Below are 13,739 nucleotides of genomic sequence, written 5' to 3'. Positions count from 1 at the left end.
AAAAGTTATGCTCAAATTGCATTAATAAAAATTATTTTAGTACATTTTAATTTTTTAAAGATTCATTTAATCTTTTAGGAAGAAGCAGAAGATATCATAAATTTAATCAAACATTTATAATATAATTGAGTTTCAGCATAAGTGTTCACAAGGCAATGGGAACATATCATTGTAGTTTCTGCCTAAAGTATTTTAACCTTAACTGAAGCACATAGCTAATATATTATAATTAAAGATGTTTATAGATTTCAAGTTTTAAAAGTTTTACACTTAATGTGACTTAATTCTATTTAAGTATATTAAATTTGAGTCTTTCTAAATTTGAAAGTGTCATTAAAATTATTTTTATGAATTTTGATGGCTTGGTTAAATTAGGCAGTAAGTATTATAATAGAATACAGTATTGCATAGTTTGCTATGAAAAGTATTTTAACAAACTTGATTCAAAATATCATCTAAAGGGCTGCCTGGGTGGCTCAGTCAGTTAAGCATCCAACTTTGGCTCAGGTCATAATCTCACAGCTGGAGAGTTCAAGCCCCACATCGGCTCTGTGCTGACAGCTCAGAGCCTGGAGCCTGCAGCCTGCTTCAGATTCTGTGTCTCCCTCTCTCTCTGTCCCTCCCCTTCTCACCCTCTGCCTCTCTCTCTCTCAAAAATAAACAAACATTGAAAACAAATTTCAAAATATCTAGAGGTAAAAGGATAATAAAAATTGAAAATGTCATTATTTTTGTAAATAACGTAAGAATCTACAATAGAGATACAGTTGAACAACAATGTAATGCCGGCATTAACATGGTAAAAAGGATGACTGTATTCAATCATCCGAGTGGTTATGAAACATCAACATTAGTAAGTGTAAATAGTTGGCTACTATAAATCTAGGGATAAAGACTATAAAAGAACAGAAAAAATGGAATTGTGCTAGTATGTGGGTGTTAGCACTTATAATTTTCATTTTGTTATTTTGAACTTATGTTAGATATTTTGAATTATAACTGATTCTAAAAATTATCACATTCTATGTAGACACGGTTTCTCCATATTTTATGAAGATTTTGTATGCTATTATTTTTCCTTGAGGGGAATATGTGAGAAGTTAAAAACGTTTTATTATTTCCATTTTATAGATGCATGCATTGAGACCAAAAAATGTCAGGGACAGAAACAGTGATTGAACTGGGAAGGCAAATTAACCCTACTCCTTCTCCAAACATCCACAAGAAATCCAAGTGCTACTCTCTTACTGTGGTCCATAGATTATTTTTAGTTAACAACGTTTAGAACTAATAAATTACTTCTGAAATTTCAAGAATGACTAAAACCTAAGTTATCTTACCAAAACACACTCACCCAGGAAATATAATTACCTTTGGTGGTGTGATATTTTGACTATTAGAAGTTAAGAGGTAATAGATGAATGAAATATGTTGTGTTCCCAGAAAAGAATGCTCTTCTTGCTTATATAGCATAGCTGCAAAGGTGGAAATGGCTTTATTATCATGAAGATCATTAAAAACTAAAAGAGTCCACTAAGATAACCAACATGTATTTGGAAATAACACTAGGCATTGAAAGAGAAAGAATTAAGTCAAAATACATTCTCATGCTGCTTTCAGAGGAGGGAACAGCTCCAGATGACTTAGAAAAGTCAATCTCAGGGCACCTGGGTGGCTCAGTCCGTTAAGCGTCGGACTTCGGCTCAGGTCATGATCCCACGATTCATGGGTTTGAGCCCCACGTCGGGCTTCATGGTGACAGCTCAGAGCCTGGAGCCTGTCTTCCATATTCTGTGTCTCCCTCTCTCTCCGACCCTCCCCTGCTCACATTGTCTGTCTGTCTGTCTCTCTCTCTCTCTCAGAAATAAATAAAACATTAAAAAACAAAGTCAATCTCATCGACAGGACAACAGAGACAGAACATGCCACTGCCTATTAAACATTTCTCCTAGGTAATTGACTATTAAGCAGTATAAAAAATAATGACATGGTGGGAAACAAAGTAAATAATCAGGAAATATTTGTCTGTAAGCTGAAAAAAAAAACCTGGGGTATAAAAAGAAACAACACTTCAGCACACAAATGATTAGCAGTAACCTACTGGAGATTCCCAGAGTAAATGATTTTCCTTTCCTATCACTGAGCAACTCCGTATTTAAGTCTAATTAAGGTTTAGGGAAGTCACGCCATTCTCCTCTTGCCATAAATCAGTGATTCTCAAAGGCTTTTAAAAAGATGCTGGCAGTCTTCTCTCCCTAGATTCTGATTCATTAGGTTGGGGTGGGGCTTACGCATATGTTTCCTTAATTAGCCCTCATTATCTCCAGGGAACCAAGGTTTGAGGACCACAGACTAGATTAATGGTTCTCAACTACAGCTGCACATTGTAGGTACTTTGAAAGCTTTAGAGAAAGTCCTAAACCCAGGCCCCATGCAAGATAAATTAAATCAGAATCTTTGGAGGGGGGCCCAACATCAGTATAGCTAAAGGCCCTCAAAGTCATTCTAATAGGCAGATAGGGTTAAGGACCACTGCATTCTTTTTACTTCCTGCAACAATTCAGTCAGCTCTAGTTGTTATAATTATCTTGGCAATTTTTATCTGAAGATCATCAGCACAGTACCTCACATTAATTTAAGGAGACAACATTGCTAACACAAAGTTAACCATAGACACATGGTTCAACTGTCTTAAACGTGACAAAGGGAAATGGAGCACGCTTTTGTCTGGTTATAGAAATCACAGTCTGTAGAAAGCCAGTGGTATTTTCAACAGACAGTACCTACAGGTAAGCCAAGGCCCAGTCCCTAAAGCATTTGAAAGTACTGAGTTCGTTACAGAAATAGGGAACTTGTTAAACACACGCTCTTCCTTTCTACCTCCTATGTTAGGGATCTTTATGTTTGCAGCTTTGTTTGGTGATATTGAAGTAAAGAAGGGATCTGTTTGGTAACCTTTTAAAGATGGAAACAAGTAACTATCACTCTATAGACCTAAAAAATCAAATCTTAATTCAGTTCTCATTTTCCTACCTACGCTGAAAGTAGCACACAAGAGTTTTGCTGCTATTGTTATACTGACTTTTAGAATCCAGAGAAAGCACTTGTTTTTCTTCACAAAGAATTAGTGCAACTAGATCAAACAAGCATGTTCTGTGGGCTGTCTGCCCAGACAACGAGACAGCTTTTGTACAGCACTGTTCTCCGTAGTGACATTTTTGCAATGGAATTGTATCTGTAGCCCTATTTGTCTCTATTAAGCCCCCAGTTAGAATAGCAGTTACTTAAATAATTTACATAAACTAAAAAATTTATAATACACCTTAAAAAAAATAATGCTATGCAAGACTGGTATAGAAATTGAGTATTGCAAATACCTCACATATCTGATTATTGTTGAAAGTGTCTGATGATTTAAGGCCATGTGGCAAACTGAGAATAATATGGACGTTATGTCCTAAGGGAAAAAATGAACTTCCCTGAACCTTGGTCTTATCTGTAAATTGGAGTGACGATACCTACCCTCAGTATCCTCATAGGGATACTGTGAAAGTGAAAACGAGAAAAAGCATAGGAGAAAATTGGCAAACCAATTATAAAAAATAAATTACTCTTAGTACTAATAAATTACTATAGTTGAGGAAAACAATAGCAGAGGACCGTTCATTAAGAAGATCTGTCACTAATTTATAATTTTTTAATTTATTAAGTTTTTATTTTAATTCAGCATAGTTAACATACAGTGTTACATTAGTTTCACGTACACAATATAGTGATTCGACTAATTTATTATTTTAAAGACTAAATTTATCAAGATGATAGTGCTTGTGTTTTTTTTTTAATTGATTTAATTTTGGTCTTGAACAAAATACAATCTAATTTGGAATGTTATGATTGTCCTAAAGACTAATGAATTCTTTTAAAATGAAGGATGTTTTTTAAAAAAATAATTAATTAATAAAGGATGTTTTGGGTTCTGGTTCTTAAAAAACAAACAACAGAAGAAAGGAAACAGTGCTTACATTTAGTAGCCAGGAAAACTGGTTAGAAAATATGAACTTCCTGGGCACCTGGCTGGCTCAGACAGTGGAGCATGTGACTCTTGGTTTGGGGGCTGTGGCTTTGAGCCCCAAGTTGGGTACAGAGATTGCCTAGAAATAAAATCTTTTTTATTTTTATTTATTTATTTATTTATTTATTTATTTATTATTATTATTTATACTAGGAGAGAGACAGAGAGAGAGAGAGAGAGAGAGAGAGAGAGCGTGAGCAGGGTAGGGTCAGAGAGAGAGGGAGTCACAGACTGAAACAGGCTCCAGGCTGTGAGCTGGCAGTCAGCACAGAGCCCGACGCGAGGCTCGAACCCACGAACCGCGAGATCATGACCTAAGCGAAAGTCGGACGCTTAACCGACTAAGCCACCCAGGCGCCCCAATAAAATCTTTTTTAAAAAGAGAAAATAGAAGCTTCTTACGTGTCTGGTATAATACTCAACTGATCTATTTTCGGTCATTTTGAAAGGTTTTGGAAATCAGATACAAGAAGAAAACAATATTTCTAAAAATTGCAGCCGATACTAACACTGTTACTTCTCTTGTTTAAAATCTACCCTACACACCACATTTCATCTACACCCATCCTATAGACAACCTCGCCCCAGAAGACGGCTCTAGGACAGAAATACAGTGGCACCTCCTGATATCACTGACACCGGTGGGCTTACCTCTATTACAGTACAGTTTTCTCAAAAGTTTTTCTCCGCGATAACGCTATTCATCTGAGTTGTTTGGCTTGAATACATAAAAACTTTTATCTCTGCGTGGGTTATTTTAAGTAAATAATTATTATTATCAGTGTCACCATGGAATACCAGTACAATGAAAGGCTCATCAGAGTTATTATTATGCACTTTAGTTTTCTGGTTTTAAACTACCTCATCTGCTTAACATTAAGTCTGTCTAAGCCTTGGCCTCCAGATTGTAGGACCATTTGAACTGTTGACTGTTCTGAGTCAGATTTCAAATGGGGGCCCTTAAGCTGGTACTCCTCATGGACCCAGCAAGTAGTTGGAGCTGGACAGTTCTTCTTCTAATCTTCCCAGATCTGTTAGCCAGTGTTCCTTTGACTTCTGCTCTGTCATCTTAATGCCAGCATTTGCATTAGCAACACTGCTAGTTACTAACATTAAAACCTGAAATGCACCTATATTCCTACAGACTCATACCAGCCAACAAACCCTATTTAATACTAGATCTACATACAAAATGAAAAGATGGCCAGATAATTCTCTGAACTTTTTCATTTCTACGGTTTTTCATTTCTACCACCTTCCTAGTTTAAGGAGACACAGTCTTCTTACAAACTATATTTATAGTTTGCTATTCATTTTGTTTAGAAATAAATATTGATGGTTGGTGGTCAAATAAAATTAAATCTATTAAAAAATCAATGGATGATGAATGCCAGGAATTACTGGTCTAGAGAGCTAATGCTGTTTTCTACTGAATGAAGTCCCAAAGCCACCACCTGGTTAACAGTTTAGAGTTGTTAGTCGTGTGCTTGTATTTGAATTATGTGTTAGACATGAGCCATCTGGATTCCTAGTGCACAATCTCTTGCATTTAAATACTTTATCTCATGGTTTCTATAGACAGTAAAGAGCATGACTAGATTTCAAGTGATATTTGCCTTGGTCCAGAAAACAATTTAATGGAAGCGATTTTTGCCAATGTAATTCTGTAGAGGGAACTACGCTCTTCAGGTTTGACATATTGCTGAACCAGCTTTTGGAAAAATGGAAGGAAGGGAAGAGGGAGGGGAGAGAGGAAGGGAGAGAGGTAAGAAGGAAGGAATAAGGAATAAAGGAGGAAGGGAGAAGGTGGGGAGAAAGGAGGGTATCATTATCCAGTGGTAAATTTAATTCTATAAAAAGAAACCAAATTATTCACATAGCAATAGTAATTAGAAACTGAAATCTTGCTTGGGTTTAAAGCCTGGCCAGAAGTGACTGCATTTTTCTGAGTTTATAAAGAACCACCTACCCTATCCTATATCCTACTCTGTGTTGGATTTTTTTTTACTTTACATTTATACAAAAGCAGAACATATCCATTCATGTGACTTCAGCCACCGAAAAGAAACTGAAAAATTGGGATATTTGAATTGGTGGATAAGCTCTCTGTGGCAAGTCCTTATTTATTTGCAAAATGTATGAGATGCTTATTAGAACATCAAACAGCTGATAATAATTTTACCAAAATTCAAAAGGCAAGCTTTCATGACAAGCAAGCAAAAGAACTACCTTCTACTGCCACCTGGGTGGCTCAGTCAGTTAGGTGACCAACTTCCTCTCAGGTCTTGATCTCACAGTTTGTGGGTTCGAGCCCCGTGTTGGGCTCTGTGCTGACAGCACAGACCTTGAAGCCTGCTTTGGATTCTGTGTCTCCTTCTCTCTCTGCCCCTCCACAACTTGTACTCTCTCTCTCAAATAAATAAACATTAAAAAATTAAAAACAAACAAACTACCTTCTAGGAGAGTGGAGAGCCAGAGGAAAGTCAATGAGTTAACCTCTAGAGAATGCCAGAAGTTTAACTTCCTTAGTTGGAAATTAATCTATCTATCAGAAAGAGTCCCATATGAGAAACTCAAATGTCAAAGCTCTGGAATTATTGCACACTAAACATATGTAATCCTCTCAAAAAACTAACGATGGGATTCTCCCCATAGCCATATGAGGCGGCTTGGGAATGGTAGGCAGGGTGGTCCTTGCTGTGAACATTTTCCTCATTGGAACATCAGAAAAGAATTCCAGCCTTTAAGTTTCCCATAGCACCAAATATCTGAATACAGCACTTTACCTCTTTCTGGAATGATGCAAACTAGGAACACGTGTAGCTGAGAACAATGAAACTATACTACTTAGTGGCTAATTGTTTAAAAATATGCAGTCCCCGGGGCGCCTGGGTGGCTTAGTCGGTTAAGCATCCGACTTTCGCTTAGGTCATGATCTCGCGGTTCGTGGGTTCGAGCCCCGCGTCGGGCTCTGTGCTGACTGCCAGCTCAGAGCCTGGAGCCGATTTCAGAGTCTGTGTCTCCCTCTCTCTCTAACCCTCCCCTGCTCACGCTGTCTCTCTCTCTCTCTCTCCTAGAAATAAATAAAAATATTTTAAAAAATATTTAAAAAATAAATAAATAAAAATATGCAGTCCCCTAAATGCCAGGATATCATGTTTATCAAGTTAGCAGAGAGAAACACATTCAACCTAAATCAACAAACAAAACTTTATGTGGAATGATAAAGTATATTTGTTATGAGAAACCAGTTTTAATTATTTATTATTAAGAATAGCTATGGTGAGGTACCTGGGTGGCTCAGTTGGTCAAGCGTCGGACTTTGGCTCAGGTCATGATCTGGCGGTTTGTGAATTCGAGCCCCACATCAGGCTCCGTGCTGACAGCTCAGAGCCTGTTTCAGATTCTGTGTCTCCCTCTCTCTCCGCCCCACCCCTGCTCATGCTCTGTCTCTTTCTGTCTCAGAAATAAATAAGCATTAAAAAAATTTTTTTAAAGAGAAGGATGGTATTTAATGATATTTTTCTGAAACTATTTTTGCAATATTTAAGCTATAATAAAGTATGCCTCCCTGAGAAATGGATAGATATGAAACTGCATTTCTAGTTCTTTACCTACATATGCAGTGGACAGGTAAAGAATGGGGGCGGGAGATCACAGCATCTTTTTTTTTTAATTTTTAATGCTTATTTACTTTTTGAGAGACAGAGAGAGACAGCACGAACATGGGAGGGGCAGAGAGAGGGGGAGACACAGAATGTGAAGCAGACTCCAGGCTCTGAGCTGTCAGCACAGAGCCTGACGGAGGGCTCAAACTCACGGACCATGAGATGATGACCTGAGCCAAAGTTGGACAATTAACCAGCTGAGCCACCCAGGCACCTCATTAATAGCATCTCTTAGATTTCAGTTCTGGGGTCACACACACCTGGCTGTGAACCCCATGTTCCTCACTTCATTTATAATCCTGGGCAAATTGCTCTACCTCTCTGTTCTGGTTTCTTTACTTGAAACATGGATATTTATACAGCTCTTGAGAGGATTAAATGAAAGACTACCTGCAATGTATTTAGAATATTGTTTAGCATATTTTCAGTGCTCAGCCACCCTTTCTGTTGTGATATTGTTGCTGTCTTATCATCTTTATAATCATAGCTCTCCTGGGGCACCTGGGTGGCTCAGTCAGTTGGGTGTCCAACTTTGGCTAAGGTCATGATCTCATGGTTTGTGGGTTTGAGCCCCCTGTCGGGCTCTGTGCTGGCAGCTCAGAACCTGGAGATGGCTGTGGATTCTGTGTCTCCCTCTCTCTGCCCCTCCCCCACTCATACTCTCTCTCAAAAAAAAATAAATTTAAAAAATTTAAAAAATTTAAAAATTTAAAAAATTTAATTTAAAAAATTACAGTTATAGCTCTCCTAATCTGTCCTGACCTTGGTCAAGCCCCTTTACCTCTCTCCATCCCCATTTCCCAACATGTAAAATCAGAGGAATAATACTCCCTTTAATAGGTTTGTTAAGAGGGTTAAGTGCGACAACTTGGAGAAGCAATTTGAAAGTAAAAAGATTATATTATTAAAGTATTTCCAAGAGATATTTTAGTTTAGATAATTATATCTGTATAGTACTAACTTCAGTACGTAATTGAGAACTTTTCATGTATCTTTTATACTTTCTTCCTTTTTTTTACAAGACGCTCAAAGGCTTAAAACACACGTTAAAGAAGAAGAATCTCCATAATTAGTGCATATTAAGGGAGCGATTACTCCTCCTTAACATGCACTAATGGCAGATAACAATAAAACACGCCATCGTATGCCGTATGAATACAAATTAGAAACTCAAAGAATGGTGCTCTATCATGGTTCTGCAGTTTTCCTAGAACAATAAAGATAACTCGGAAAATAAAGATGACCGCTACATTCAAGGATGTACTGGAGCTGACTCACACAGGCTTACAAGAGCCAAGTGTTAAATTTTCAAGAACTTTGCAAGCCTGTTTTTAACTGTTATTTAAGTTATATAAACTTATAATTAAATAAATTACATTAAAAATAAAGATAAATATACATTTAAAACTCATCACTTGCTATTTATTATGCTACATTTACTATATTTCACTGTTACTGATGTTTTTGAGGTTCTATCACATCTGTATGTGAAAATACTAGATATACTGGTGTGCTACTATGAGTCTGTTCCCAAATCCATGTGCAGTGATGTCACATTGGCAGACTAAAATGGACCATGGTAGGAACATTTAGACAACCAAAATTTACAAGTGCTACACATAAGGGCTTGATTTAGGGCTAAAACTGAGGTCTTAGTTCAATGAATACAATTTGTAGAAGGGTGAGACGCAGTTATACAGTAGATCATACATAATATTTAATGATAATTGGGAAAAGAGTTGGTGGATTGGAATATAACTCCATGTGTCAATTGATGGTTTTACTGCAACCAAAGGTTGGAGACAGCAAAACATGGGTTCAGCAAAAATCAGTGAAAGCATTTTCTGATAGTCAATTAGATATATGTAATTTAAATAAAGAGTATTTCTACCTTTATTATTACTTGTAAATTGTATGTTAACTTTTACATAAATTGTGTGTATCCTTTATATTGGTAAAATTCACTAAAAATGTGTGTTTGTGTGTATATGTGCACCCATTTTGGTTTTTTGGAGAGATAGTTGCTAAACATTTACTACACTTCCCTGTTTATTTTTTTTAAGATTTTAAGTAGAAAGAACTGTCTTTAGGGAAAATAAAAACAAGCTATGATCTGAAATAGCTAACAAGTAAACTAACACTTATCCACTAGGTGGCAGTAACAAGAGTTAAGAAAAACTCAGGAAAGCAAACTGGAAATTTACAAAGATATTACTTCATCTGTTTTCTTTTCTTTGATTCATTAAATGATATTATAAAAGTAAATTATGACCTTTTCAAAAGCTATCTTGTAAAAGCTGGTTATCAAAGTAACCCATGTTCAGTATAAAAAGTTCAGAAAATAAACAAAGGCATAAAAAGTAAGCAAAATGACCCATAATATGACCCAAGACTTAAGTACTCTCAATATTTTGGTGAATAGCCTTGTAGAATTATACTATCCATACTTCTTTATAATTTTATTTTTCCCAACTGTATCACTTTCTTCATGTCAAGATTCATAGATCTATAACACCATTTTTAGTGACTGCATAATATTTGGCTGTTTGGAGACACTACAATATATCAACTTTCTATTTATTAGTAGACATTTCACTTGCTAATAACTTTTCCCTAATATAAACAAAACTTCGATAAACCACCACATGCATGTATCTTTGTGCACTTATGTAATAATTTTCTTAGGGTAAATTCCAAATTGTGGAATTACTTGATTGAAAAGGTACACATTTTATTTTTTAAGGGGTACACCTTTCAAAATCTGATGCAAATTGTCAACTTTTCCTGCAGAAATATTGTGCTCATTTACACCTCCAAAATTGAGAATAGACTATTTTATCCACGCTGGGTAGTTTCAGTTTTTAATCTTTTCAATTCAATAGGTAATATTATAAGTAATTGTTTTGATTTACTTTCTATTAATTCTTTCATTCATATATACATTTATTCAATAACCATTTGAGAATCTACTGGGACCAGTCACCAGATACATGTCAGAAAGAAGAAGAAGAAGAACAACAACAACAACAACAACAACAAAAACCCAGAGATTAGGTCCCTGATCATTTTTTTTCTTTAACTTTTTTAATGTTTATTTTTTGACAGAGACAGAGTATGAGGGGGATAGGGGCAGAGAGAGAGGGAGACACAGAATACAAAGCAGGTTCCAGGCTCCAAGCTCCAAGCTGTCAGCACAGAGCCCAACAAGGGGCTTGAACTCACCAACTGCAAGATCATGACCTGCACCAAAGTTGGATGGACACTTAACCAACTGAGCCACTCAGGCGCCTCTAGGTCCCTGATCTTCAAAATGGTGGCAGATGGGGAGTTAGTGACTTAAAGAATATTAGAGTGAAGATCTGATAAAAATTTGTAAGAATTTTTACCAAACAGAAAGTTATCTGTGAGAACATGTAATTATAGTTGTTTATTGATCAAGAGCATTTCTTGTATATTGAGCTGTCTATCCCTAGCCTTGCTCATTTTTCTATCATATTTATATTTTTCTTAAGTTTATTTATTTTGAGAGAGAGAGACAGAGCACACAAGCAAGGGAGGGGCAGAGAGAGAGAAGAGACAGAATCCCAAGCAGCTCCTCACTGTCAGCACAGAGCCCAACATGGGGCTTGAACTCGCAGAGATCATTACCTGAGCTGAAACCAGGAGTCAGATGCTTAACCACGTGATCCACCCAGGCAGCCCCATATTTATATTTTCTTAATGACATCTCTTTATATATTGAGAATATTCACTCTTTTGCAGAGTATTTCTCCATTGTATAATTTGTCTTTTAACTGTTAATGGTGCACACTATACAGAAGTTTTTACATATCCCACTTGAGCACTCTTTTCCCTTAAGTTTTCTTAGCTTTGGCATGAAATTTAGAAAGGCCTTTCCCAGACCAAGACGACAATACCTCTTTTTTTTTTTCTAGTACTTTCATCAACTTTATCCAGTATTTTAATCTTTAATCCAACTCAAATTTGTTTTTGTGTGTGGTATGAAAATAGAGATTAAAGTATATTTGTTCCGGGACGCCTGGGTGGCTTAGTCGGTTAAGCGTCCGACTTTCACTTAGGTCATGATCTCGCAGTTTGTGGGTTCGAGCCCCGCGTCGGGCTCTGTGCTGACTGCCAGCTCAGAGCCTGGAGCCTGTTTCAATCTGTGACTCCCTCTCTCTCTGACCCTCTCCTGCTCACGCTGTCTCTCTCTCTCTCTCTCCTAGAAATAAATAAAACATTTAAAAAAAAATAAAATAAAGTATATTTGTTCCAACCACTTAGCAGGAAATACCAATACCATTTAGAAAGAATTTTCTCCAATATATTTGATTAGTACATTTGAAAAAAGGTGAAATGAAACTCTTTATTTTGGCTCAGAATTTAAACCTAAGTCCCAAACTGAGGCAGCAGGTCAGCAATGTCCACAAATATTCTAAAGCCAACTAACAGATCCATCATCTTTACAAGAATTAAAAGGCCACAAACCAGGGAACATATACAAGAAGCCTATCGTTTCATTAGGAAGACTGTTTCTTGGAAGAGAATTTCAGGAGGAGACTGCTCTGTGAGATTTTCTCTCCCTCAAGCCATATAGGAAAAGGCGGGACCCAAGAGAACCACTATGGAGAGGATTGCAAATTTTACCTCGCTGAGGAGATAACAACCTCTTCACGATGATCTCTTCACGATGACACCGATGAAAGTAGGTTCAAGCAGTTAGCTAGGACTTCTGCCATCTTGACTTGACAGGTATTCCCCAAGAAAGCTGCTAACTGCAGGGGCCAAAAGGCCTAACAGGAAATGACTGGAATGGCGCTGCCTGGGGCAAAAGCTCGGCGCTGAGAGAAACTCTGAGAGTCACTGGAGAAATTCCACATGGAATCTGGAAAGAACTCTTGTGACCTCACAAAGAGACAGCATCTGAATACTTGAAATGAAAAGGGCATCTGATACGAGGAAAGTACCAAAAACAATATCACTCATTATCCTCTCTCTCCCATAACCCTGGCAGATGTAAAAGTGGCAGAATATGGGGCAAGAAAAGTGAAAGAACAGGCCACCCTCTTCCCCGCTCCCTGCTCATTCTGGACTCAACCATAAGTCAGACCTGAGCTGAAAGAAGACAAAGCCTTTAAACTGGGTATCAGAATAAAGTTTTTATATACCCGGACCAGACTTTTATTTTTATTTTATTTTTTTAAGTGAACTTAAAGCCACCCCATGTGTGGCTCAAACTCACCACCCTGAGATCAAGAGTCGCATCTTCTACGGAGTGAGCCAGTCAGGCACCCCAGGTATTTTAATGCCTGAAAATGAGGCCATTTGGTTACATGAGAGTGACAAAAAGTGACTGGATGACTTGAGATCAAATCGGGGCCAGTAAAGAGGGGACTGAGCCTGTTTGGATGAAATATTGGGAGAACAATCAAAGCTGCTTCCTGTGTGTAACTCCTTCACTGAATGAAGCCAGTTCCGCCTTTATCATATAATTGGATTTCTTTCTGGATTCTGTTCTGGCTCGTGGATCTTCTCTCTCTTCACTAGGACCCGTTTTAATGACGAATTACTGTTACCCTTAAGTTATTCAAACACAAATAACAAATATGTTCAACTTTAATCAAAAGAGTTAAAAGTTTGTGTCAGTTCTCACAAAAATGAACCATAGATAGAACATAGACGTTCGGCTACTGTAAGTGCTGACTTTTAGGAAGCAGACAAAAGGTAGCCGGGAGCCTCTCAAACAGGACCCTGGTTGACTATTAAGGCCCAGTGACCCCAGGCAAGTGACGCACACCTGATCCGCTGTGATAACACCAAATCTGCATTTCCCCTCCTTCCCTACTCTGATTTCTAATTTGGGCAGAAACATGTGAGGAAGAAAAATGGTGATCATGGGTCTGCATGCATACATTACACCTGCATGTAATACAACGACAAGGGAGAGGGACTCTGTCTGAGCACTTAGTAGGACCAGAAATTTGAAATCTTGTCATAAG

General features: G+C 37.4%; 1 long non-coding RNA gene across 2 annotated transcripts in view; it reads right to left on the bottom strand.

The window, feature by feature from the left end:
* The window catches only part of LOC120220216, a 29,639-nt gene extending 17,041 nt beyond the window's left edge, over window positions 1–12,598 (bottom strand). The window contains exons 1-2 of one of the 2 annotated variants that reach the window (XR_005525493.1): window positions 12,388–12,598; window positions 1,372–1,475 (exon numbers count right to left, since the gene is read on the bottom strand). This is a non-coding gene — a long non-coding RNA (uncharacterized LOC120220216). The remainder of the gene's footprint in view (window positions 1–1,371; window positions 1,476–12,387) is intronic. The other variant, XR_005525494.1, reaches the window with a different exon arrangement.
* Window positions 12,599–13,739: the final 1,141 nt, after the last annotated feature.

Source organism: Hyaena hyaena, unplaced genomic scaffold (genome assembly GCF_003009895.1).
Source record: "Hyaena hyaena isolate Hyena2069 unplaced genomic scaffold, ASM300989v1 scaffold_674, whole genome shotgun sequence".
NCBI classification, from domain to species: Eukaryota; Metazoa; Chordata; class Mammalia; order Carnivora; family Hyaenidae; genus Hyaena; species Hyaena hyaena.
The sequence above is the reverse complement of the archived record's forward strand: the minus strand, read 5'-3'. Positions and strand labels throughout refer to the sequence as shown.